The following is a 26,318-nucleotide window of genomic DNA, read 5'->3' as shown; positions in this document are numbered from 1 at the left end:
CAGCACCCAAAAATATATTTTCCAACTATCTTCTCTTTTTTTATTATTATTATTTATTATTATAGCGCCATCAATTCCATGGCACTTTACATGTGAAAGGGGTATACTATATAAATATATACTTTACCCCCTAACCACTTTTGTAATTAGCTTTATTAGACAACTCTTTACACGTCTCCCTACTTATCATCAAATTAATAAGGTGCTTTTAGGTTTTTTTTACTGCACTTCCTATGACTTTTTGTTTGAGAGGAGTCTGACGTGAGGTTACAGGAGGCTGGGGCTGCAGTCACTCTCCGCAGCATCCATTGCCTCTCCTCGAACAGAACATCACCAGAGGGCAGGGCTGCAGTTTCTTACTAGTTTTTGCATCATTGCCCTCTGAAGATGTCTTGGATCCTGTGGCCAAGGTAGTAGAACACAGGCATTTTACTCCTCTCTCTGCAACTGCTTTTCTTGCACCACCCTCAAACGAATTGTCATAAGGGGATAGAAACGGGGAGTTATACCAGCTTCACCCCCTGATGATGCTTCATTTGACTGTGGTGCTACAGTGTGTGGGGCAGCACTGGTGTTACTCACTGCATCTAGCACCACCGCTGTCAACATGTTTCACACCAGAAACAGAAGCTTGAGCAGAGACAGTAATATTGGCCCTGCACTAACTTCAGCTACAGTGTCTATCACTCAAGATCCTAAACATCCTAAGAGAGCTGCAATGCAAGAAACTAGTAAGTAACTGCAGCGCCACATGACATCCTGTTACAGGAGGAGCAATAAATACTGTGGGGAGTGACTGCAGCTCCAGCCTCCCGTGATGTCATGTTTGAGACTCTTCACAAATGAAAAGTCACAGGAAATGCATGAAAAAAATACACATTTAGGTATTCAATAGGGAGAAGTGTAGGGAATTGTATAATAATGATAATTACAAAAGGGGCTAAGGGGTAAAAATAGTTAGAAAATAAATGTTAGATGTCAGACCACCCCTTTTAATGCTATTTGTGATGTTGCACAAAATAAAGAAGGCGATCAGTTATATATTGGATGTTTTTAGGTTGATAAATTCCTAATTCTTTGTAATAAACTCAACCTTTATTGCCATAGTGCATGATAAATTTGTCATATTTTGACACATTCCTCTTCTTTTCGTACACGTTAATAAATGTGTTACATTTAGTGTTGAGCGGAACCAGAACCGGCAAAATCCGGATCCGCGCGGTTTGAGCGGCAGATCTGAGTCCGACCCGGACGCGGGATTCCGGGTACACGATCCGGATTCGTTTTTTTTTTTTTTCCTCTCGCGCTCTCTCGCTCTCTTTCGCTCCCCATTGACATATATGGGGCCGGATTCCGGATCGGATCCGGACTTCTTTGTCAACCCGCCGCTGATCCGCCGGACCCGGATTATTGGCAGTCCGCTCAACTCTACTTACATTTTATTTTTTTACCCCTCATCATCCCTTTCCAACTGGGCCAATTTCCATTTTTGCACCTTTTAGGCTATGTGTCCACGGTAGAATGTACCTGCGGACTTTTCTGCCTGAAAATCTGCGACTTTCGCGGCAAATCCGCACCCGCGGATTTACCGCGGATTTTGATGCAGATTTTTTTTTTTTTTTTCCCATTCTATACCCAAATCCGCAACAAACAATTGACATGCTGCAGATTTTTCCGCATCAAAATCCGCGGCAAATCCGCAGCAGAAAAATCCGCAGCATGGACACAGCATTTCCAAAATGCCATTGAAATGGCTTGGAAGTGCCGCTGCTGCAGATTTTCGGCAAATCCGCGGTATATCCGCGGCAAATCCGCGGCAAAATCCGCGGTAAATCCGCAGCGTGGGCACATAGCCTTAAGGTGTTAGTGGATGTTAATGTTCCACCATGAATTCACTCTATGGCACCACATTAGAAGGGGCATCAAACTAGAATTCCCAATCTATGTCCTTGTATACTTATTTTCTTAAAAACGTTTTTTCCAAGAAAGAGCTACTGATAATGTGGATATTTGCACCTTGCAGTTTTCACATTAAAGTTGGTTAGTTCTTTCATAGTCTGTGTGGATCATTCTTGATACTGCAATGCTTTTATACCTGGCTCTGACATTTTCTATGACTTTGCTGATAACACGGCAAGTTCAAAAGTGTCTGCGCTTCCTACAAGCTGTTAATTTCCCACTAGAGACGTTGTGGGACCTGTGGGGCTGCACAGACGACATGTCCTTATGGCAGAGGATACGGAGTCACACAGCAGCAGTTTGTGTATACATTTTTAAAGAGTCCTAGTAATGAATGTTTTATTTCCGCTCCTATTTAACATGCTTGTATATCCCACATATCAAATGAAAGACGTTTTATGCAAATATCTTGTACGTGAATGGCATTAAATTGTGACCTCATAAATAATCTTAACGCTAATTGAGAGTTATCGAAGTCGCGCTTTTTTCTTTGTCTTGTGGAATTTTCTTTTTCTGTGCAATTTTTTTTTTTTTTTTTTTTTTTTTTTTTTTTTTTTTTATGTCTTACCAGTTTTTACAAGTATTTAAGCACCAGAAGTCACAAATTCTTTAATAAGTCACAAAAAAATGTGTCAAATTCAAAAGTGTACAAACCTTTCTCTGGGGAGATGTGATTGGAGTGATAGGTGGCAAAATAAATGCGACCTCTTGGTTATAGTGGTGTTTCATAAATCGTGTCTAAAACACCTGGGTAACGAAATTGTTGAGTAGAGTTGAGCGGACTGTGAATAATCCGGGTCCGGCGGATCCGCGGCGGGCTGATAAAGAAGTCCGGATCCGATCCGGAATCCGGCCCCATATATGTCAATGGGAAGCAGAATGCTGACGAGAGAGAGAGAGAGAGAACACACACGGATCCGGATCGTGCACCCGGAATCCCGCGTCCGGGTCGGACTTGGATCTGCCGCTCAAACCGCGTGTATCCGGATTTTGCCGATCCGGGTCTGCTCAAAACTATTATTGAGGAAAAATAAATTACTTAAAGGGGTTTTCCTGCAAACAAACTTCATATTAAAGTTAATTTTAATCATTAGATCTTGGAATCATAATAATTTTCACAAATGGATGTGTTTAATAAAATGTTCCTGTGCTGAGATGATGTTATGTATGTGTCCCTGCTATGTACTATGTAATGGATATGTCTGACCATACAGGGACATGGTAAAAAGTATACAAACATTACTGCAGGGGATTAGAAAAATATTCTGCAGTAAAATGTTTTACCTCACAGGAAGAATAATTTGCTATCCCATGCTGTATTGTCTGTATACTCTTTTACTTCCTCCCCGGCCCAGGAAATGTGGTATGATCAGATCCTTTCCCCGCGCGGTCAGACTCGGACATTACATAGTACATAGCAGGGGCACATACATCAGATCATCTCAGCACAGGAACATTTTTTTTTAGCCATTAAAGGGAACCAACCAGCAGAATTTTCCCATATGAAGTACAGGCACTGCCATACTGGCGCTAGAATGGTGACTCAAATCATACTTTTAGTTTCCAGATTGTATGTTTGATTGCAGAAAAAAAGTTCTCAAAGGTCCAGAAATATGTACATTGGTTGAGTGGCATGGGCAGTGGGTTGGGTACTTTGTATATATTCCTCCTGCATTCTCCTGGCTTGCCCCTTTTTTTTTAATTACATTTTGTGCAGCCATTGCTGCTGTTGGCATCGTATGTGCATTGCTATTGTGATGTTGCCTTCATTAATATGAGCGGCATCGGCGTATGCACAGATTGTGTTTTTTTTTGTTTTTTTGTTTTTTTTTTTAAATCTGCGTCCCTGCCACTCATAGTCTTCTTCTCCTCCATGTCTTCAATTAAAATGGCATTGGAGGTCAAGGTACACACATGCGCAGACTTTGGCAACGTTTTAATGAAGATAGTAGAATTTGATCAAGTACAGTGCACATGATTTGCTCAATATTAAGAGCTGGCTTTCCAATGTTAGTGTCACAGTTCCGATGTGCAAAGCATTTTGTGCTCTGTTGTGTTCTGCCATGCTCTCCTGTAAAGCTGGTACTTGCCTGTTTCGTCGCGCAGAGCGTTTTGCAGGTTTAGATGCTCTGCTGTTTGTTTTTAGCTCCTGTGGACGGGTTGTTTCTCAGCACTGGGTCCTTCGCTAGTACTGAGATGGGCTTTCCCAGATGCTCCTTGTTCCGGGTGATTGCTCTGCTTTATTAGGGGAGCATGCTCACCCAGATTGCCGCCAGTCGTATTTCGTGGTTACGCAGTAACTGCTTTTGACTCCCTGTGTACAGTTATTTGATCTTGGCTTCTCAACCCTTGACTGTAGTTGACTCTGCTCTGCCCACCCCCCTGACTTTGTCGTTACCTCGTGGCTTCTGACCTCGGATCTTCTCCTGACCATGTCTCCTCCTGCTCCCTGTATCCTTTACGTATTCTCCTGGAAACCTGACCCTCGACCCGTATCTTGATCTCGTCTCTGCCTGCTCCCTGTGTTCTGTCATGTCGTCCTGATTCCTGACCCCGGCTTATTTGACTACCTCTCTGTTCACACTGCACACAAGTAGTATTTAGTGTCACCTAGTGACAATTATCACACTATGCCACATAGTGTCAAGCATCACACTATGCCACATAGTGCAAGCATCACATTTACACTTTTTACAGCACCAAATAGGGTTAGGATTATGATTTTTTTATGGTAAGGTTTAAGGCTAGATTTCTAACTGTGTTTAGGTTTAGGACTATGGTTAGTCTTTAGGGTACAATTAGACTTGGGATATGGTTCAACGTAGAGTTAGTTTTAGGAAAAGAACTAGGGAAAAAAAATTGTTACATAAAAAAATTTAATAACAAAAGAGATCAAAGTGCAAACTATATTTTTATATCAGCATTTCCCTCATATTATAACTATTGTGGTTTGGAAATAAGGAGTTCAATATTAGACTTGTCTTGCCCCCAAGACATAGCGCAAAGTCAATGGTATAGATACTGTAGGTGGTACATGGAAAAGTAATTTAGTAATATCTGGAGCCAAAGTTTCCTATCACAACACTTTTCAGAGCATCACACTGCCTCTGCGTTTTATCTTCTTTCATTAGCCTAGCTCTTGCTCAGAGAAGCAATACACACTCCCTGCTGTCCATATTATGCCCATAGGCACTGACTGGTGTTCCGATTATGTTGCTCCAAACTTAACACATTGCATTGCAGATTGTGTTTTGACACCTTTCCATACCACAGCTTTTGGTGGATATGAAATTGTTAACTATTGCATACTGGGAATGAATCAGTCTTTGAGACATCACAATTTGGCTCTTGTCAGAGTGGCTCACATCATTACACCTGCCGGTTTTTTCTGTTTCCAACAAATCGACATCCAGAACGGACTGTTCACTTTCTGCCTAATATATCCCAATCCTTGAGGTGTCAATTAGAGAATACATTTTTTACTCTTAATTCATACATCGCTCGAATCCATCTCCTTTTCTAAGAGCATAATAGAAATATGATTGGAAAAAAGGACGGTGTAGTGCACAGAATACTACATAGGCAAGACATAATTGTAGCGAACCCTCAGGTATCAAATATGGAGTAACCATTCCACAAATAAGACAAATTGTAAAGTTTATTTAAATACCACAATAAGACAATGTACTAAAATACAATAAAATCAAAGTCAGAGTCTTGACAACGGAGGCGCATGCACCAACTATTGTGGCCAAATCAATGAAACTTGTGGGGATTATATTTAATAGCCTTTCTTGCACAGTTTACCAAAGCCCCTGAGGAAGCCCATCTGAAATGTGGGTTGGGGTTGTAGGTGCAATATCTGGCACATGGATTAATGAATATGCATTATTATTTAGGACACTAATTGTTTGTTGAACCCTGTATACCAGAACTCAAGCTAAGATAACCTTGTGGGGAAAAGGAACACTGCCTAGAAGTTGTCATGTACGCCAATGGATCAACTAACCCTAATATGCTAAAATTCACATGTCCAGTAATCAGCCATTAGAATGGATCCAGCAGCAATCTGTTCTCAAAAAAAATGCTTCAAACACAATTTTTTGGTCCGCTTTGAAAAAATTTGATTTCTGCAAGATCTGTTTTTTTAACATGCGAGTCTATGGAAAACAGATTAGTTAACTAATTACTATTTATCTTCCATTTGAAACTGATCCAGTAAACAAAAAATACTTTACAAATAAAAGAAAAATGGATGACTAAATAGCAATTCATTAACAGATATATTTTCCATAGACTCTCATGTTTAAAAACAACAAAACAAAAGGACGGATCCTGCAAAAAATAATTTTTTTCAAAATGGACAAAAGTTGTGTTTGGACAATTTTTTTTTTTGTCAATGGATTACTGCTGGATCCATTCTAAGGCCGGGGCCACACGGGGACTACTGCGATCCTCGCATGACACTCTGGCAGCACGCTGTCATGCGATCGGACCACAACTGCGGGGGGCGGGCCGGCGCTAAGGAGGGGCGTGCCAGCGCTGAGGAGGGGAGGGCCGACGCTGAGGAGGAGAGGGAGGGATTTTTCTCCCTCTCTCCTCCATTGCCAGCTATTACCATTCTGGCTCAGCACTCTCGTTACACTGGTGTAACGCGATCGAAGTGCGATTTTTCTCTCACCCCATAGACTTGAATGGGTGCGAGAGAAACAAGGATCGCAATACACCCGCAGCATGCTGCGACTGTTTACTCGGTCTGATTAGGGCTGAGAAAATAATCGCTCATGGGTGCTGGCACATAGAGTAATATTGGTCTGAGTGGAATGCGATGTTTCATTGCATTCCATTCGCTCCGATTTTCATGCCGTGTGACTTAGGCCTAACAGACGGATACTGGACATGTGACTTTGACCTTAAATGGATTATCAACTACTTTTAAAAGACATTATTGATGGGCACAGGGAGCATTAAAATGCAAAAGAAACTAACTCAACTACCAGACCGGTGCTGCACCTTCACTCTGCTGCCGACATTCCCCAACACACTCTCATTTCTTCAACGTATATGGAATGTCAACACTACAGTCATTCACTGTTTAAATATATTTTTAATTCTGTTTATGGCCAATTGGGGGGAAAAAAATCTTTTAAAACCTATTGGGCAATCCTGTTTTTATACCCCATAACATTCTTGCTCAATTCCTGCAATCTTAATTCAGGGGAACATTTGGAATAAAATGCGTTAGACTGGATTGCATTCCTGTTTTCTTGGGGTTTTTCTTAGCACCATGTATATTTGAAAACAGTTTTGTGCATCTGCATTATGATCCATGCACACAAATGGTTAAATCAATGGGATGGTGTTTATATGAACTTTGATATGGTGTCAGACCTGTTTTCAGTGCCAGCATTGATATCTAATCTCCACGACATCTCTCAATTGGATCATAACATTGAAATCATTCTGTATTCAGTCTCCCTTCATCTTGTCCATATACCAAAGTCTTATGTGCATTGTGGCCCTTTGGGCACAGAGTAAACTTTATACAATATTGCAGGACACTTCTTTCCCCTTGATGTCCAGTGGCAATATACAGCTCTTCAAAACTGGAAGGTGCATAGTTCTGAAATTCATAGATCAACTATTTTGTCTTGGGAAGAAAATCCCCTGCCCTAATAATTAGTGTGGCCATATCCTCAAAGCAGTAATCTGTTATGGATGTCCTTCTTAGAGATGAGCGAACCGGTCCCGGTTCGGCTCGAGGTCGGTTCGCCGAACGGAGGTCCCGTTCGAGTTCGGCTCGTCGAACGTTCGACGAACCGAACTCGAACTGCATAGGAAACAATGGCAGGCAATCACAAACACAGAAAAACACCTAGAAAACACCCTCAAAGGTGTCCAAAAGGTGACAAACAACTCACAACACATGGGAAAGTGACAAGGACATATACTCATGCGAAAACAAAACAGCTGGACAAGGAAAAAGAGGAGGACACACAGATATGAGTATATGCAAGGAAACATCGATTCCATTATTGTGCAACTTGAGCCCTGCTCATTTTAGGCTTCCAATCTGGATAAATTGCCTGAGCTCGCCACGTACGCCTTGGGGATCTTGTCGTGTCCTGCAGCCAGCGTTCTCTCGGAACCTGTCTTCAGTGCTGCTGGGGGTCTGCTGGCAGATAAGCACACGTGTCTGTCCACTGACAATGTGGACATGGCTCTCAGAGGACTTTTCTTCCCCTGGGTCAGCCAGGGGATGGGAAAGGCACGCGTATTTTTGAGAGTGCTTCATGCAAAGCATCTTTTTCTTTTTCAAAAGGGGGCTCAACCGATGCCAGTCAAGTGGGGTGTGTGTGGCCCAATTAGTGGCAACGAGGGAGACTGTGGTTGGAGTCCCCTCGCTGTGTTTCTAAAAGAACCAAGATGAACAAGTCATGGCTCTCAGAGGACTTTTCTTCCCCTGGGTCAGCCAGGACGGGAAAGGCACGCGTATTTTTGAGAGTGCTTCATGCAAAGCATCTTTTTCATTTTGAAAAGGGGCATCAACTGATGTCGGTCAAGTGGGGTGTGTGTGGCCCAATTAGTGGCAACGAGGGAGACTGTGGTTGGAGTCCCCTCGCTGTGTTTCTAAAAGAACCAAGATGAACAAGTCATGGCTCTCAGAGGACTTTTCTTCCCTTGGGTCAGCCAGGGGACGGGAAAGGCACGCGTATTTTTGAGAGTGCTTCATGCAAAGCATCTTTTTCTTTTTCAAAAGGGGGCTCAACCGATCCCAGGCAAGTGGGGTGTGTGTGGCCCAGTGAGTGGAAACGAGGGAGACTGTGGTTGGAGTCCCCGCGCTGTGTTTCTAAAAGAACCAAGATGAACAAGTCATGGCTCTCAGAGGACTTTTCTTCCCTTGGGTCAGCCAGGGGACGGGAAAGGCACGCGTATTTTTGAGAGTGCTTCATGCAAAGCATCTTTTTCTTTTTCAAAAGGGGGCTCAACCGATCCCAGGCAAGTGGGGTGTGTGTGGCCCAGTTAGTGGAAACGAGGGAGACTGTGGTTGGAGTCCCCTCGCTGTGTTTTACATGCTTTTAGAAGGGCATGACATGGCTTGGAGGTTGACTTTCAGCATCTGCAAACTGTTGGCTACCAAAATGCTGCCTTTCCAACACCTGTGGTTATAGACAATGAGGAACATACTGATGAAGATGAGACGCAGATACCCGATTGGGATGACAACTTAAATATTCGGTCAGGGCAAGAAGAGGCTCGGTCTGAGGGGGAGGGGAGTGCAAACACAACAATTGATGATGAAGTTCTAGATCCCACCTACTGTCAACCCCCAGTCAGGCACTCGAGGAGGTCAACAGAGGCGGTGGAGGAGGATGCAACCGACGACGAAGTTACCTTGCGCCTTCCTGGACAGAGTCGGAGCACTGGTAGCACGTCTACAACTGCATCATCAGTCACCACTCTGCCTCTGAGCATTATTCGGGGTGGATCAACAGGTCGCATGGCCTCTAAGCCTTGCCTAGCCTGGTCCTTTTTTGACATAGAAAAAGATCGCCCAAATTATGTGATCTGTAAAATTTGTCATGGTTCTCTTAGTAGAGGTCAAAACCTCAGCAGTTTGACAACTTCTTCCATGAATCGTCACATGAATAAATATCATATGGCCTGGTGGGAAGCTCACTGTGCTGCAATGCGGCCTAGCGGAGCGAACCATCCACCGCCTGCCCCTTCCAGTGCATCCGCGCGCTCATCATCTTCTAGGACTGTGGGGACAGCTGTCACACCTGTTTTTCCACCCACAACTTCCACCACTGTAACCGCAACAGGCAGTTTGCTTGGTAGGTCGTCAGTTGGTTTGGAAGGGGAAACAAGTGAGTGTGTACAGCTCTCTCAAACATCAATAGCACCAACGTTGGATGAAGGCAACATCATGTCTCCGCCTGCACTTTCCTCACAAACCTGCATTTTTCCAGGGACACCCTACTCAACACCGTCTACACACAGCAGCCAGATCTCTGTCCCTCAGATGTGGTCAAATAAAAGGCCACTTACTGCGACCCATGACAAAGCTAAGAGGTTGACTCTATCCCTCTGTAAGCTGTTGGCTACCGAAATGCTGCCTTTCCGCCTAGTGGACACACAGGATTTAGAGACCTTATGTCTGTCGCTGTGCCCCAGTACCAGATGCCCAATCACCACTGCTTCTCCAAGAAAAGCATGCCCGCGCTACACCAGCATGTCGCACACAACATCACCACTTCCTTGAGAAACTCTGTGTGCGACAGGGTGCATTTCAACACAGATACTTGGACCAGTAAGCATAGACAGGGTCATTACATGTCACTGACTGGGCACTGGCAAACTATGGTGAGAGATGGAGAAGGGTCTGCTGTACAAGTCTTGCCGTCCCCACGAGTTGTTTCAATCCTTCTTCTGTATGTAGAAGTTAATACACTGCTTCTGCCTCTTCAACCTCGTGTGGGTCCTCCACCTTGGCGCAAACCCTGTGTGGTCAGGCCACCCTTCCTTGCAACTGCGCACAAGGACTACCACACACCTCCTTACTATGCTGGCAGCAGAGCTCAATGCCATCAGGCGGTCAAAGTTTTACTTTGAAATGTATGGGAAATGTGAGTCACACCGCTGAGAAGTTGTGGACGGTTAGCTCTGGATACCGAGTTTCATCAATGGTTGTCTCCACTCAACCAGCAGCCAGGGAAGGCCGGGTGCGACAATGATGCAAACATGGGTGCGGCCCTTCGCTGTGACAATGTGACACACATGCCTTGTGTGGTTCACGTGTTGAACCTGGTTGTCCAGCAATTTTTAAAGCACTATCCTGGCCCACATGGCCTTCTGCAGAGAGCACGGTGTAACACCTTCCTTGATCCACACACTCAGATGGGCTGTTAATGATAGGCTAGAGGGAAGCCACTCAACAAGCAGGACCCCTAGAACCCTGAAACCCTTTAACCCCTATACAGGGATTAGGAATTGCACGGGGCCCAAGGTGATTAATACCGGTGGAAGGCTGCAGTTCCAGAGAATAGTAGTCAGGCAGGGTCAAAACATTAATTGAGGAACAGGAACAGAATGGGACGGCCAGGACTTAATCAGAAAACAAGCAGAGGTGAAATGCGGATCGGCCAACAAGGTACATAAACAGCAAGCAGGAAAAGTAGTCAGGTAACAAGCACACAAAATCATAAAACTGAACTGGGGGTAAAAGTAACCAGAGGTCATAGCTATGTCTGGCAGTGGTCTGCAGACCGGATGGGCATAAAAAAGGGTGTGGTGTCTTCCCATTGGTTGTAGCTGAATGATGGTATTTCATCTGTGAGATACCCACCAGCTACATTCAGCCAGAGATTCTGCATCTGTCAAGGTAATGCAGCCCAGTGGGTGAGCATAACCTGCGTCCACCTGCGCCGCTGGCATCGACTCCTCTCCCATCATCAGCACTATTCATGAAAGGAACACGTTGTCACCTGGCGACCGGAGTACAAATTGACGGAGCGGACTCCATTGGTGACTTAACAGCCGTATGCGGCAATGATGCAAACCTGGCTGCGGGCCATCGTCAGGGCAATGTGACACACGTGCCTTGTATGGCTCACGTGTTGAACCTAATTCTCCAGCAATTTTTAAAACACCATCACGGCCTACATGGCCTTGTGCAGCGTGCACGCTCGCTATGTGCTCACTTCCATCGTGCGCACACAGCAGCTCAACAACTTTCGTCGCTACAGAAGTCTTTAGGTCTGGTGGTTAAACGCCTGAAATGTGATGTGCCCACACGCAGGAATTTGAATCTGCACATGTTGCAGCGTTTGTGGCAACACCGCCGAACCCTGCTGCAATACGTTATGACATATAGCCTGGGATAACTTGATCCAGAGGTGGTGCAGATCACGCTGCTGGAGTGGTGTCAGATCAAGGACCTATGCACCCTGCTACACAGTTTAGAAATGTCGACGAAGATGTTTAGCACTGGCAATGTCATTCTCAGCGTGACAATTCTGGTCATCTACATGATGGAGCACACTGTAATTATTATTCGGAGTCAGGTGTTGGGACAAGAGGAAGGGGAGGAAGTACAGGAGGAGTATATGCGGAAGGGATAACAAGATCTACGAGGTCCAGATGGTCAGCGGCACCTATGCGGCAGTCATGGTGAGGGAGAGGGATTAACAAGGGCGCATAGTATCAGCAAAAAGTGTTGAGGAAGGTGCAGGAGCCCATGAAGAAATGGAGGACGAACTGGCGATGGGCATGGAAGACTCAGCAGATGAGTGAGAGCTTGCTCACATTTCGGTTGTGCGAGGTTGTGGGGAGAGGGCAGAGGAAGGAGGCACGATTCTCACCTCTCTGCCACCAACACACCAAGGACTTGGTCCTCCTGGATGCACAAGACACATGAGCGCCTTCTTGCTGCACTACCTACAACGTGACCCTCGGATTGTACGAATTCAAAGTAATCCAGAATACTGGGTTGCCACACTGTTACATCCCCGGTACAAGACAAAATTTGGCAAAATAATTCCTGCCATAGAAATGGACGCACGTATACAGGAGTATCTGCAGAATGTGGTACGCAATCTTAGATCTACTTTTCCACTAAACACCAGTGCTGCACAGAGTGAATCTCAACGCTTTGTCATGGATAGGAGGAAATGGTCTTTTACTTGTCCACATCTGAGGGACCGAGGGCTGGCTGCTGTGCTGAGATGGCGTTGAGTACGGTGTCCCTGCACAGTTGCACTTTTGGTCATATACCAAAATGAGTTGAAAAAGGACAGATGCTGGTGGAAAGGGGAACAGGTGTGTTGGAAAGGGGAAAAAAGTTTTGGACCGTGGATTTGGTTGTTAAGCAACAGTAAGGCTATGTGCGCACGTTGCGTACTAGCCCTGCAGATATTTCTGCAGCGATCTGAAGAGCACATGTGCGCTTTAGATCGCTGCAGAAATGTCCGTAGTGAGCGCCGATTCCATGCGCTCTGCCTGCAGCTCCTGCCATAGACAGAGCAGGAGCTGCCGGCAAAGCGCAGGAAAGAAGTGACATGTACTTCTTTTTACGCAGCGCTTCGGCAGTAGCCGAAGCGCTGCGCTCCTAAACGCCACGTGCGCACGGCCCCTGCACAATCTCCATAGACTGTGCAGGGGACGCTGGACGCATGCAGTTACGCTGCGCTACAAAGCGCAGCGTAACTGCATGTTTTTACGCAACGTACGCACATAGCCTAACATTTGCTGAAGAAACACCATCTGTTACAGTGGGACTGGCAGATTTGGATAAAGTGGTATATACTATGTTACCGCTATATAACGAAAATTAATAAGAAAAGAAAGAGAAAGGTATATATCCCCATCAGCAGTCAGTGTCCACCGTGCTCCCAGTTGGAAAAGGAGATGTTGGCAACTGGAAGGTTTGGTGGAGGATACAGAGCTGTGTGGCTATGAAACTAATAGTAGCCTGAACCAAGTTAGACGCCATTCGGATCTGGAGACTGTGAGCCCTGTTAGCGTCACAGGGTCCACATGCCCACCCAGCCCAGGAACTCCCTGTTAACAACACAGGGGCCATTGAGTACGCTGACCGTGTGCGTAGGGGCACACCTGTGGACAGCAGGCGCATCAGCAGCAGCAGGCCTGTTAATGCCACTGGGCTGCACAAGCAGGACTGGTAGGACAGGAGCTGGTCTTAACCGTTCTGCGTTACCAACTGTGGTGGTGGCCTGCATCGACACCCTATCCTTGCCTACCTCTGGCCTAAAGCCGCAATGGGTTCAACACATGGAGGTGTGCTCTTTCGGAGCATAATAGAAGACTGCGCACCTCCTTGTTGGCTCCAGCCCCTTTTATAACCTGGGTCCGCCCCAAACCAGGGTGAACCACAATGCACCTCCTGGAGACAAAAGTAGAGTGACACGTCATGAGTGGCATAACTAGCGTCCTATTTGGAACCGCAGCTTGAATGATGACCTCATGGCTGCCATGACCCAAACACCTCACCAGTCATCGTCTGACCATCAATAATGCGGTGACAAGTCATAGGGGTGGCCCTCTGCAAGCCATTTGGGAGGACACCTGATGCCCTTTGGTCTATATGTGCCCCCCCACATCAGGGGCAGGGCCAAAGAGTTCATTACCGGACCTAGTCTCTGATGCAGTAAGTGCCTGAGCATGCTCAGTAGCATGAAATACAGTCTCTGAAAAAAGACTATCAGCTTTAGCATGGTGTCTAGGCACAAAACAGGACTTAGACCCGGCACGTAATGCAAGCACCTGTGCAAAGAGGCTTTTCACACTTAGTGTGGGAGCATGCGCTGTATCCCGAAATGAAGACTTAGCGTCAGGAATGGCACAGTCAGGCTGAGCATACTCACAAGGCGAAACACTGTAATTAGGCTGCAGCTGGGGTAAATCGGCACACGCATGCGCACTAGCTGCCTCTCCACACTTAGACGTGGAGGGGAAATTGCTCTTGGAGATGCTGTCTATGAACAGAAGGAAAAGCTAAAGGAAGCCTGACTTTCTATCCCTCCGAATTATCAAATGCAGCAATGAATTCCATGAGTTTGCTATAACATTAGCGTAGCAAAATGTGCATGAGGGTGTCATGTAGAGGTGCTATAAATAGCTTGGCACCAGTGGGGCACTAATGGAATACAACAGCCAGTTCTATGATGCCACTAAATGGCAGTATTTTTTGCTATCATTATAGCTTATTAAAAACAGAGCAGGAGGGTGTCATGCAGAGGTGCTGCACATAGATTTGCACTAGTGTGACTAGACAAAAGTCCAATAGCCACGTTTAGGATGCCACTAGGTACACTGACTGTTTGCTAGCATAATGGCTTAGTTAAAAAGAGTTGGAGTGTGCAGAGGACAGGAGGGTACAGTGCCAGGATTGTGGGGCTCTGGGTAGAGGAATGGAAGCCTGCCTTTCTATTCCCTCCTAATGGGGAAATGCAGCGACGAAATCCCTGACCTTGGCTACACAGACGCTGTCGCTGTTTTCAGGACCTGTCACCTATGGCTCTGACCCTACCGGTTTCAGCCCTTAAAAGGACTGATAGAAAGTGCTATCCCTATGCTGTCTAACGCTGTGTATGGAGCGCATACAGCTGTATCGGCGATAGGACTCAGGAGGACGGAGCTGCGACAGTGATGTCTGACACCAAAGACGCAGAAGAGATAATGGCGTCCTGGAGGAAAATGTCCGGTTTTATAATGCAGGGACATGTGACATGGACATCCTATCACACATGCTGTTGCTTCTCTGGCTAAAAGTCCACTTAGCTGTGTGTGTGTCTGGGATTGGCTGACATGCTGGCCCGCCCCACTACACGCGCGTGCTTAGGGAAGGAAGACCAGGAAAAAAAAAAAAAAATTGGCGATCGCCATTATAGAAACAGCAGTGATCTGAAGGCGCTGTTCACGCACACTATACACTGAAATGTCATAATAGTGTGATTCACAGAGTGACTTACACTATTACAGCGGAAACCAAGCTAGGAATTAGCTGTTTTTTTGCTGCTAGAACCGTTCTCGAACGTTTCTAGAACTATCGAGCTTTTGCAAAAAGCTCGAGTTCTAGTTCGATCTAGAACAGGCCCCAAAATCACTCGAGCCTAGAACTGGAGAACCTCGAACCACGAACCGCGCTCAACTCTAGTCCTTCTACATACAGTGGGCGGAATAAGTATTTGATCCCTTGCTGCTTTTGTAAGTTTGCCCAGTGACAAAGAATGAACAGTCTATAATTTTAAGGGTAGGTTAATTTTAACAGTGAGATATAGAATATCCAAAATAAAATCCAGAAAATCCCATTGTATAAATTTATATTGATTTATTTGCATGACTATGGAAAGTCTGACTGACGGCCTTACCTCCTTTGACCTCTTAACCTAAAATAAAACACAAGACTACGTGACATTGGATGTAAAGGCCACAGCAGCCCCGGTTATTATCACCAAAATAATAACACTTTAACCATAAACATAGTAAATAATTCAATAAAACATAACCACCAGCAAAGGAGGGGGGGTAATTGAAGAGTACCATTGTACATGATTGCAACATCCGCTCCACCATGTTCCCTCAGCCGCACCACACCGACTCGAGGACACCCAGCCGAGTGTTGCCCAACCACTGCCCTGCTGGGACCGAGCCCAGCAGGAACCCACATTAACATGCCCCGCTATGACCCAGCACAGCAGGGTCCCACCTTAACTAACACACCATTGCACCACCAGGGGTAACCCACTCCTGCACTGGGTTCCCCCCCGCTCTTTGTGCAATCCACCGACTTCAAATACCCCACTCCTTTCCGCCAACTGCTGCGACGAGTGCACTCCTCTTCTCTTCCACCATGATCCTGACATATCGAAAATAGGGCGGGTGGGTGGGCGATTCCAGACGTCTTCCAGGTGCCAAATATGACCAACCCCCAACACTCTGCCCTATATATACTAACCCACACTGACCTACCCCTAACCAATCAAATGTCCCTATAACTCCTGTAGCCCCACCTCCTGGTTTCCCGCCCAAAATAGCTCACCTTAACCCTTTGCTACACCCTCTGGCCTAGCATCCCTCCTAGTCATGTTGCCCTTCCTTGAGCCCCTTTGGAGCAGCAGTCCGGGCTGTCTTTTTGCAGAGAGAAATAAGTATTTGATATTCTACCAACCATTAAGAATTCTGGCTCCTTCAGATCACTTAGATGCTCCTAATCACTCACTACTTGCATTAATGGCAGCTGTCTTAAATTGTCACCTGTATAAAAGACTCCTGTCCACAGACTCAATCAGTCAGACTCTAACCTTTACAACATGGGCAAGAGCAAAGAGCTTTCTAAGGATGTCAGGGACAAGATCATAGACCTGAACAAGGCTGGAATGGGCTACAAAACTATAAGTAAGACGCTGAATGAGAAGGAGACCACTATTGGTGCAATAGTAAGAAAATGGAAGAAATACAAAATCCGTGTCAGTTGACATCGATCTGGGGCTCCATGTGAAATCTCACCTCATGGGGTATCCAGGATCATGAAAGATCAACCTAAAACTACACAGTGGTAAAGTGTTAATGATCTCAAGGCAAATTGAACCACTATCACCAAGAAAACCATTGGTAACACATTACACCGTAATGGATTAAAATCCTGCAGTGCCGGCAAAGTTCCACTGCTTAAGAAGGCACATGTCCATGCCCATCTGAAGTTTGCCAATGAACACCTGGATGATTCTGAATGTGATTGGGAGAAGGTGCTGTGGTCAAATGAGACAAAAATTGAGCCCTTTGGCCTTAACTCAACTTACCATGTTTGGAGGAAGAGAAATGCGTATGACCCAAAGAACACTGTCCCCACTGTCAAGCATGGAGGTGGAAACATTATGTTTTGGGGGGGTTTCTCTGCTAAGGGCACAGGACTACTTCACCGCATCAATGGGACAATGAATGGAGCCATGTACCGTAAAATCCTGAGTGACAACCTACTTCCTTCCGCCAGGACATTCAAAATGGGCCGTGGCTGGGTCTTCCAGCATAACAATGACCCAAACCATAGAGCCAATGCAGCAAAAAGAAGCACATTAAGGGCATGGAGTACCCTAGCCAGTGTCCAGATCTTAATCCCATAGAAAACTTATGGAGGGAGCTGAAGTTCCAAGTTGCCAAGCAACAGCCTCAAAATCTTAATGATTTACAGATAATCTGCAAGGAGGAGTGGACCAAAATTCCTCCTGACATGTGCGCAAACCTCATCATCAACTACAAAAAACATCTGACAGCTGTGCTTGCTAACAATGGTTTTGCCACCAAGTATTAAGTCTTGTTTCCAGATTGATCAAATACTTATTTCTCTCTGCAAAATGCAAATAAATTTATATGATGTGGTTTTCTAGATTTTATTTTAGATATTCTTTCTACTGCTGCCTAGCCTTAAAATTATTGACTGTTTATGTCTTTCCCAGTGGGCAAACTTACAAAATCAGCAGGGGATCAAATACTTATTTCCCCCACTGTACTTGTGCCCATAGAATTGCATACTTTGGTGAACAGAGAAATAAAGGTTATATAATTTATTAATGGTATAACTATTGCGTGGTTCTTCTCTAAAGCCTGCTTTACACGTTGCAATTTTGCATACGATATCGTATGCGATTTGCAACGCCCCCCATTGTATGTGCGGCACATTCAACTTGTTGAACGTGCCGCACAAACTATTAACCCCCATCACACGTACTTACCCGTCCATACGACCTCGATGTTGGCGGCAAACGTCCACTTCCTGGAGTGGGAGGGACGTTCGGCGTCCTAGCGACGTCACGCGGCAGCCGGCCAATAGAAGCGGAGGGGCGGAGATGAGCGGGACGTAAACATCCCGCCCACCTCTTTCCTTCCGCATTGGCGGCTGGAGTCGTGGGACGCAGGTAAGATCTGTGCAATGTTCCCGGGGTGTCACACACTGCGATGTGTGCTGCCTCGGGAACATTGCACAATTGCACGTTCAATCCATGAGTAATGAACGACGTGTATGCGATGAACGGATTTTCATTCAATCGCAATCGCATGTAGCTGTCACACACTACAATGTACTTTACGATGCCGGATGTGCGTCACTTACGACATGACCCCGCCGACACATCGTAAGATATATTGTAGTGTGTAAAGCGGGCTTTAGTTTCCTATTATGTCTTGAGTGCTCTTGATCTCACAGAGTACATTGCTTTTCCCTCAGATAAAAGTTATTTCCTTCCTCCTCAGACTAGATACTGTATGAAAGAATAAAGAAGCTGCTGTCTTGGAAAGAAATAGCTTGTGGGTGTATAAATACTTGCAATGTTATGTACCTACAGTCATGTAGTTACAATGACAGCTATACATTTTCTGTATATTGGCATGCAAGATGTGCATTACCTATGTTCACAAAATATAATAATATAAAATACTGGTTTGTTTCCGAATTTCTCAAATTGCTGGTCACCTTGCATTTGTTTGTGTGCGATATGTATTTATACATTATGGAGCGACTTACGCTAGTTTCACATATCCGGTTTGCCGGATTCGGCACACGCCAGTACAGTGTACACAGTACAATGGCAGCGCCACAACTTCCGGGTCACATGCTCCGGTCCCATGACAGTATGTGACCGGCGCTTGTCGTGCTGGATGTGTGAAACTATCTTTAGGTCCTGGGTTCAAATTCCACAAAGGACAACATCTGCAAGGAGTTTTTATGTTCTCCCCGTGTTTGCGTGGGTTCCCTCTAGTGTCCTCTCACACTCCAAAGACGTACTGGTAGGGAATTTAGATTGTGAGCCCCAATGGGTACAGTGATGCTGATATATGTAAAGCCCTAAGGAATTAATGGCTCTATATAAGTGAATAAATATTATAGAATAGTTTTGATTACTATACTACTTAGTCTGGATGTCTTTGAGTCTTCACTTGTGAAACAAACACTTTTGAGGTTCTCTACCTATCTGGGGTTTGAAAATGGTGCCTTTTGACTCTCTTGAGCACATTAGGTAGCCAGGACTTGAGATCTGAAATTTTCACAGCTTTAACATATAAAACCCAAAATTGCTCATGCCAGTCTTGATCATGGAGCATATTGAAGTTGGAATAGCTTGATTCATTAAGAGGCATAAACCTTTTAAATACATTTGCTAAATCTTAGAGGTGGCATGTACCTGTGTGCGTCTCACCTAATATCTTTTTCCATTCATTGAGGTATGAAACAGCTCCTCATGAATTAGACAAGCATGTGTTGCCATGACTTATCCAACTACAGCTCTTTTTTTTTATTTTGGTGGCGTTTACTGAATCTAGTGTTAAAATGCTAAAAGTTGTAACATTTTGTGGAACCTTGCAACTTTTTAAAATGTTTGCACTAGAATTCTAGAATAAACACTTTGATGAATTGGGCCGGAAATGTAATATAAACTCAAGCCTTGCCAATTATTTATTCCAGCTGGCTGAGCTATTTACAGCTAGAGCGGGATAGTCCCAGTCCTGTTTTCTATATGGTGTATGTGTAGCGCCCCACGGGGCAGGTGGTTAACCTACTCGTTGCCGGGCTATTTCGGGTCAGGTCAGGCGATGTCACGGGTTGCCTTGCCTGGTTCCATTGCCCCGAGGCGTACAGTAAATGGTGGGGAAAGCGGGGTGTTGGGGAAAGGTTTGTCGTGACACCAGCTGTAGTATGCGGCCAGGAGTAGCCACCACTGCAGGATTCCTCACCAGGGCAGGTATTATGGCAGCCGGGTTGGTGTCTCTCCTCACAGGCGGAGCGGGCCCCGGGTGGATGAAGAGGGGAGGTAATGGCGGTTGGCGCCTAAGCGCTGGGCGGCGACGCCGGTGAGGACAAGCCAACAGAGTCTCTGTGGGTTCAAGGTGTAGTTTACTCACAGCTTCATTCGCCAGCCCAGTAGTACTGGTCACTGCCGTGATGGGCTTAGGTCGACCTCAGATCCGTGAGAGGTTAGAACCAGTGCTGTAGTCTGTGGGTCCTTCCTCACTGAGCTTTTTAGTATGTGTCCTTGTGGCTTGAAGCACTTAAGAGTCCCATACGAGGTAGCGTGCTGTTCCCTATGCCAGAAGCGTGGATCCCCTTGAGTCTGACCGGGATCAAGGCACGGGAGACCTAGGTGCCACTTGGCTCTGAAAACTTATGTCGTCGGAGAAGCATGGAACTCCTCCGAACGGCAGAATCTGGTGATGCAACGTGGAATTACACTACCCTAGGGTGCTGCACCCTGAACTGCGCTGGTCCTGGGGGAACTGACACAGTATCCTCCACAGCGACTGTTAAACTCCTATGTCCCACAGGAGCTACCGGGAAAGACGTCCGCTCACTGTCACTCCTGCTGGAGAACTCCTGTAAAAACTGTGTGTGTGACTCCTAACTCCCCCTGGTAGCCGCTCCTCCCCCTACCCAGGTACTAAGCTAGTGCATTGGGGCCCCTGTTGTGAAGTTGACTCGCCCACCCCAGGGCTATGGGACACTCGGTGCCGGGCCGGACTAGTCCGGTGGTAGTCAGTGGTGGCTGGGCCCGGCTCCGTGGCCCTGGTGGGTGTCAGTAGAATAAGTGGCTTAAGTTAAAGTTTGTGTTCGTGACGCCACCTGTGGTATGCGGCTAATAAGCCGCCGCTGCTGTGTGAGGCCTCCGGGATGATATTATGGCAGCAATGGTAGTACTGCTCCCCACAGGTGGAGCAATGCCCGGGGCACAGTTGGTGCTTGTAAATGTCTATGCAGATGAAATAACTGAGGCAACTTCAGAGGTGCAGTTCAAGTTCTTTTACTCACAGTTCTTGTCAGGGCAGGCAGAACCCTTGGACTGCTGGGACCGCTGTCAGGGACCTCCGTCTTCTGGGTGATTCAGAGTGTGAAATCCGGTACCCTCTCTCTTAGTGTCTCTTTCTCTGCTGTCTTCACTAGCCTTGCCTTTGTTAAGATGGACTTGGCTTGGCCTCCATTACAGCCTCCAGGCTAGGGGGTCACCTGTCGGCTGATTACCCCTTTTCTGAAGGGCTGCTCTGGGTTCTGGCCCTGGGAGCTTACAACGTCCCTGGGCCTCGGTTTTTACTGTTTGGAGATTGTCTTTTCACTCCTCCAGTCTCTAGGGACCGTCCCCTGTCGCAGCTAATCACTCCACCGATGTCACTGTGGACCAGGCCACCGCAGCCTGCAGCTACTCGTAGCGCCTCTGGGCCCTCGGCTTCGGTACCCAACAAGGACAGCTCGTGGTACCTACAGGACTACCCGCGGCCCTGTGACCCTTTCTTTCCTTCTCTTCTTTCTCCTCCTTGCCTGCCTCAGCAGGCCTCCTCCTCCCTCCTTTCTCTCGTTCCTCTCCTCCAACTACATGCTGCTTCTCTCACTCCCTGAGGTAAACTGAAACTAACTTGACCTTCCTTTCTCTATCTGCTCTCTGGTGGCTCCTCCCACCTCCCCAGTTGCTAAGCTACCACCCTATGGGAGCAGGGATGGGTCTTACAGCCCCTCTCAGCATGCAGCATGGGAGGGTTGCCTGCCACTTTCCCTGGTCCTGTGTGTCCCTAGCAATGGGTGTAGTGTGGATTTACCAGGGGACCGGAGTTCACTCTCTTCCTCTCCCAGAATGGGGCATCACACCGCTGATGGGGTGCAATGACCTGTGGCGACGGAAGCCTCAGGGGCGCCACACTGACATCCTGTAAATGCCACATTGTTGGAAACCCCTTTTATACCCGACCCTAGCTCAGTCCCCAGTGGGGAAAGGGGCCGACCTCCCTTAGATCAATGATCAATACTACACCCCAAGTGGAGTGCAGTACCCTGTGGCAACCCGAGCCTCAGGGGTGCCACATATGTATCTCCCCTAATGATCCAGAGGTGGTGAAACGCGTAGGGTCACACCAGGACCTTTTATGAGGGGTAGTCATGGTGGAGGGCCAGATGTGAACTGCCCTTGTAGGGGCAGGAGCAATTGAGGGAGGGTTAGCATGATCCCATTTAGGGATAGCGGCCTTGTCCTTTTTATTCTCCCTTTTTTCTGACTGGAACAGATGGGACTGTAGTAACATGGACATAGATGACTGAACGGGTGAAGTTAATCAATTTTTGTGATTTCTTTAAGTGTGGTCTCTTTCTGCCCTTTTTGGTTATATTGTAGGTCTCCCTGTATACACATATGGTACTAATACCTGTCCGTCTTTCATTGTTTTCTCCCCACTAGGTATGAAAATAGGTGACCTTATTAGTAGAGTTGAGCGCGGTTCTAGGTTCGTGGTTCTCCAGTTCGCGGCTCGAGTGATTTTTCAAGATCGAACTAGAACTCGAGCTTTTTTGCAAAAGCTCGATAGTTCTAGATACGTTCGAGAACGGTTCTAGCAGCAAAAAAAACAGCTAATTCCTAGCTGGCTTTCCGCTGTAATAGTGTAAGTCACTCTGTGACTCACACTATTATGACATTTCAGTGTATAGTGTGCGGGAACAGCGCATTCAGATCACTGCTGTATGGATAATGGCGATCGCCATTTTTTTTTTTTTTTTTTTTCCTTATCTTCCTTTCCTAAGCGCGCGCATGTAGTGGGGAGGGCCAGCATGTCAGCCAATCCCAGACACACACACAGCTAAGTGGACTTTTAGCCAGAGAAGCAACGGCATGTGTGATAGGATGTCCATGTCACATGTTCCTGCATTATAAAAACGAGTATCTGCCCGTCCGGACGCCATTATCTCTTCTGCGTCCTTGGTGTCAGACATCACTGGCGCAGCTCCGTCCTGAGTCCTATCGCCGATACTGCTGTATGCGCTCCATACACAGAGCTGGACAGCTTAGGGATAGCACTTTCTATCAGTCCTTTTAAGGGCTCATACGGGCAGGGTCAGAGCCATAGGTGACAGGTCCTGAAAACAGTTTAACAGCTACACAAGATGACAGCGTCTGTGTAGCTAAGGTCAGGGATTTCCTCGCTGCATTTCCCCATTAGGAGGGAATAGAAAGGCAGGCTTCCTTTCCTGTACCCAGACCCACAACCCTGCCACTGTACCCTCCTGCCCTTTGCACACTCCAACTCATTGTTACTAAGCCATTATACTAGCAAACACTCAGTGAACTTAGTGGCATCCTAAACGTGGCTATTGGACTTGTGTATAGTCCCACTAGTGCAAAGATATTTGCAGCACGTCTGCCTGCATTGCACACTCCAACTCATTATAACTAAGCCATTATACTAGCAAACACTGAGTGAACTTAGTGGCATCCTAAACGTGGCTATTGGACTTCTGTATAGTCCCACTAGTGCAAAGATATTTGCAGCACATCTGCCTGCATTGCACACTCAAACTCATTGTTACTAAGCCATTATACTAGCAATTTATGCTGCCAGTTTAAGGGCCTTAGTTGCACTGTCAGGGATATTTATTCTTTATTATTCTGCTGTTAATAAAGCTAGACCACCGCTGCAATCTACACCACCTCTCAATTTTTACTACCACATTTTCAGTGCACAATCTTGTCGCAATCAACATGAGTGGCAAAATGACAGATGCTGGTGGAAAGGGGAAGAGGCGTGGTGGAAAAGGGGAAAAAAAGAGTTTGTCCGTGGGGAAGGTGGCAAAGCTCCATTATCATCTGCTGAAGATAGACCATCTACCAGCAAAAGTAAGATGTCTACTACTTACCGTGGACAATCCGATGTGCTCCCTTTTTTACGAACACGAACAACAGGAACAAAGCTAGATGATTGCCAAAAAAGGAAAATGCTTGAATGGATCTCAAGTGGTCCAACAAGTACCCTCTCAGCCACTTCAAGTACCGCATCCAAAAAACACCAGTCCTCTGAGTTGTCATCCCAATCAAACTTGCTTTCTCCCAGCTCTGAAGTCTCCATCAGCCCTGCACAGTATGGTGGAACTGAGATGGCTGAGTCTGCAGAGCTGTTCAGTCACACTATAGCCTGGGAATCAGAGGTCTGCTCCCAAGCTACAGTGAGTACAGACCAGGAAGTGGTCTGCAGTGATGCCCAGAACCTTTGTGACTCTGATTCAGGCCGTGAGGACCAAGTTTCTGAGCGTAATGTTGACCCTTTGTCACAAACTGTAACACCTGTGGTTATAGACAATGAGGAACATACTGATGACGATGAGACGCAGATACCCGATTGGGATGACAACTTAAATATTCGGTCAGGGCAAGAAGAGGCTCGGTCCGAGGGGGAGGGGAGTGCAAACACAACAATTGATGAGGAAGTTCTAGATCCCACCTACTGTCAACCCCCAGTCAGGCACTCGAGGAGGTCAACAGAGGCGGTGGAGGAGGATGCAACCGACGACGAAGTTACCTTGCGCCTTCCTGGACAGAGTCGGAGCACTGGTAGCACGTCTACAACTGCATCATCAGTCACCACTCTGCCTCTGAGCACTAGTCGGGGGGGCTCAGCAGGTCGCATGCCCTCTAAGCCTTGCCTAGCCTGGTCCTTTGTTGACAAAAGATCGCCCAAATTATGTGATGTGTAAAATTTGTCGTGATTCTGTTAGTAGAGGGCAAAACCTCAGCAGTTTGACAACTTCTTCCATGAATCGTCACATGAATAAATATCATAGGTCCCGGTGGGAAGCTCACCGTGCTGCAATGCGGTCTAGCGGAGCGAACCATCCACGGCCTGCCCCTTCCAGTGCATCCGCGCGCTCTTCATCTTCTAGGACTGTGGGGACAGCTGTCACACCTGGTTTTCCACGCACAACTTCCACCACTGTAACCGCAACAGGCAGTTTGCTTGGTAGGTCGTCAGTTGGTTTGGAAGGGGAAACAAGCGAGTGTGTACAGCTCTCTCAGACATCGATAGCACCAACGTTGGATGAAGACAACATCATGTCTCCGCCTGCACTTTCCTCACAAACCTGCATTTTTCCAGGGACACCCTACTCAACACCGTCTACACACAGCAGCCAGATCTCTGTCCCTCAGATGTGGTCAAATAAAAGGCCACTTCCTGCGACCCATGACAAAGCTAAGAGGTTGACTCTATCCCTCTGTAAGCTCTTGGCTACCGAAATGCTGCCTTTCCGCCTAGTGGACACACAGGAGTTTAGAGACCTTATGCCTGTCGCTGTGCCCCAGTACCAGATGCCTAGTCGCCACTACTTCTCTAAGAAAGGTGTGCCCGCGCTACACCAGCATGTCGCACACAACATCACCGCTTCCTTGAGAAACTCTGTGTGTCAACGGGTGCATTTCACCACCGATACTTGGACCAGTAAGCATGGACAGGGATGTTACATGTCGCTGACTGGGCACTGGGTAACTATGGTGATAGATGGTGAAGGGTCTGCTGCACAAGTCTTGCCGTCCCCACGACTTGTGTGTCAATCCTCTGTCTGTCCAAGTTCCGCCACTGCTTCTGCCTCCTCCACCTCATCTGGGTCCTCCACCTCCGCCCCAAGCCTGCCTGGTCAGGCCACCAGCGTTCTCACTGCGCAGAAGGAATCACGCACCCCTCATTACTATGCTGGCAGCAGAGCGCAACGGCATCAGGCGGTCTTTAGCTTGACATGTCTTGGGAATAGGAGTCACACAGCTGAGGAGTTGTGGTCAGCTCTGCGGTCCGAGTTTAATAAATGGTTGTCTCCACTCAACCTGCAGCCTGGTAAGGCCGTGTGCGACAATGCTGCAAACCTGGGTGTGGCCCTTCGCCTGGGCAAGGTGACACACGTGCCTTGTATGGCTCACGTGTTGAACCTTGTTGTCCAGCAATTCTTAACACACTATCCCGGCCTAGATGGCCTTCTGACCAGGGCACGAAAACTGTCTGCTCACTTCCGCCGTTCAACCGCCGCAGCTGAGCGACTTGCATCTCTCCAG

General features: G+C 46.7%; 1 protein-coding gene across 4 annotated transcripts in view; it reads left to right on the top strand.

Annotated features, from left to right (window-relative positions):
- CSGALNACT1 (chondroitin sulfate N-acetylgalactosaminyltransferase 1) overlaps positions 1-26,318 on the top strand; it is a 528,406-nt gene that overhangs the window by 249,174 nt on the left and 252,914 nt on the right. The window lies entirely within an intron of this gene.

Source organism: Anomaloglossus baeobatrachus, chromosome 1 (genome assembly GCF_048569485.1).
Source record: "Anomaloglossus baeobatrachus isolate aAnoBae1 chromosome 1, aAnoBae1.hap1, whole genome shotgun sequence".
NCBI classification, from domain to species: domain Eukaryota; kingdom Metazoa; phylum Chordata; class Amphibia; order Anura; family Aromobatidae; genus Anomaloglossus; species Anomaloglossus baeobatrachus.
The sequence above is the reverse complement of the archived record's forward strand: the minus strand, read 5'-3'. Positions and strand labels throughout refer to the sequence as shown.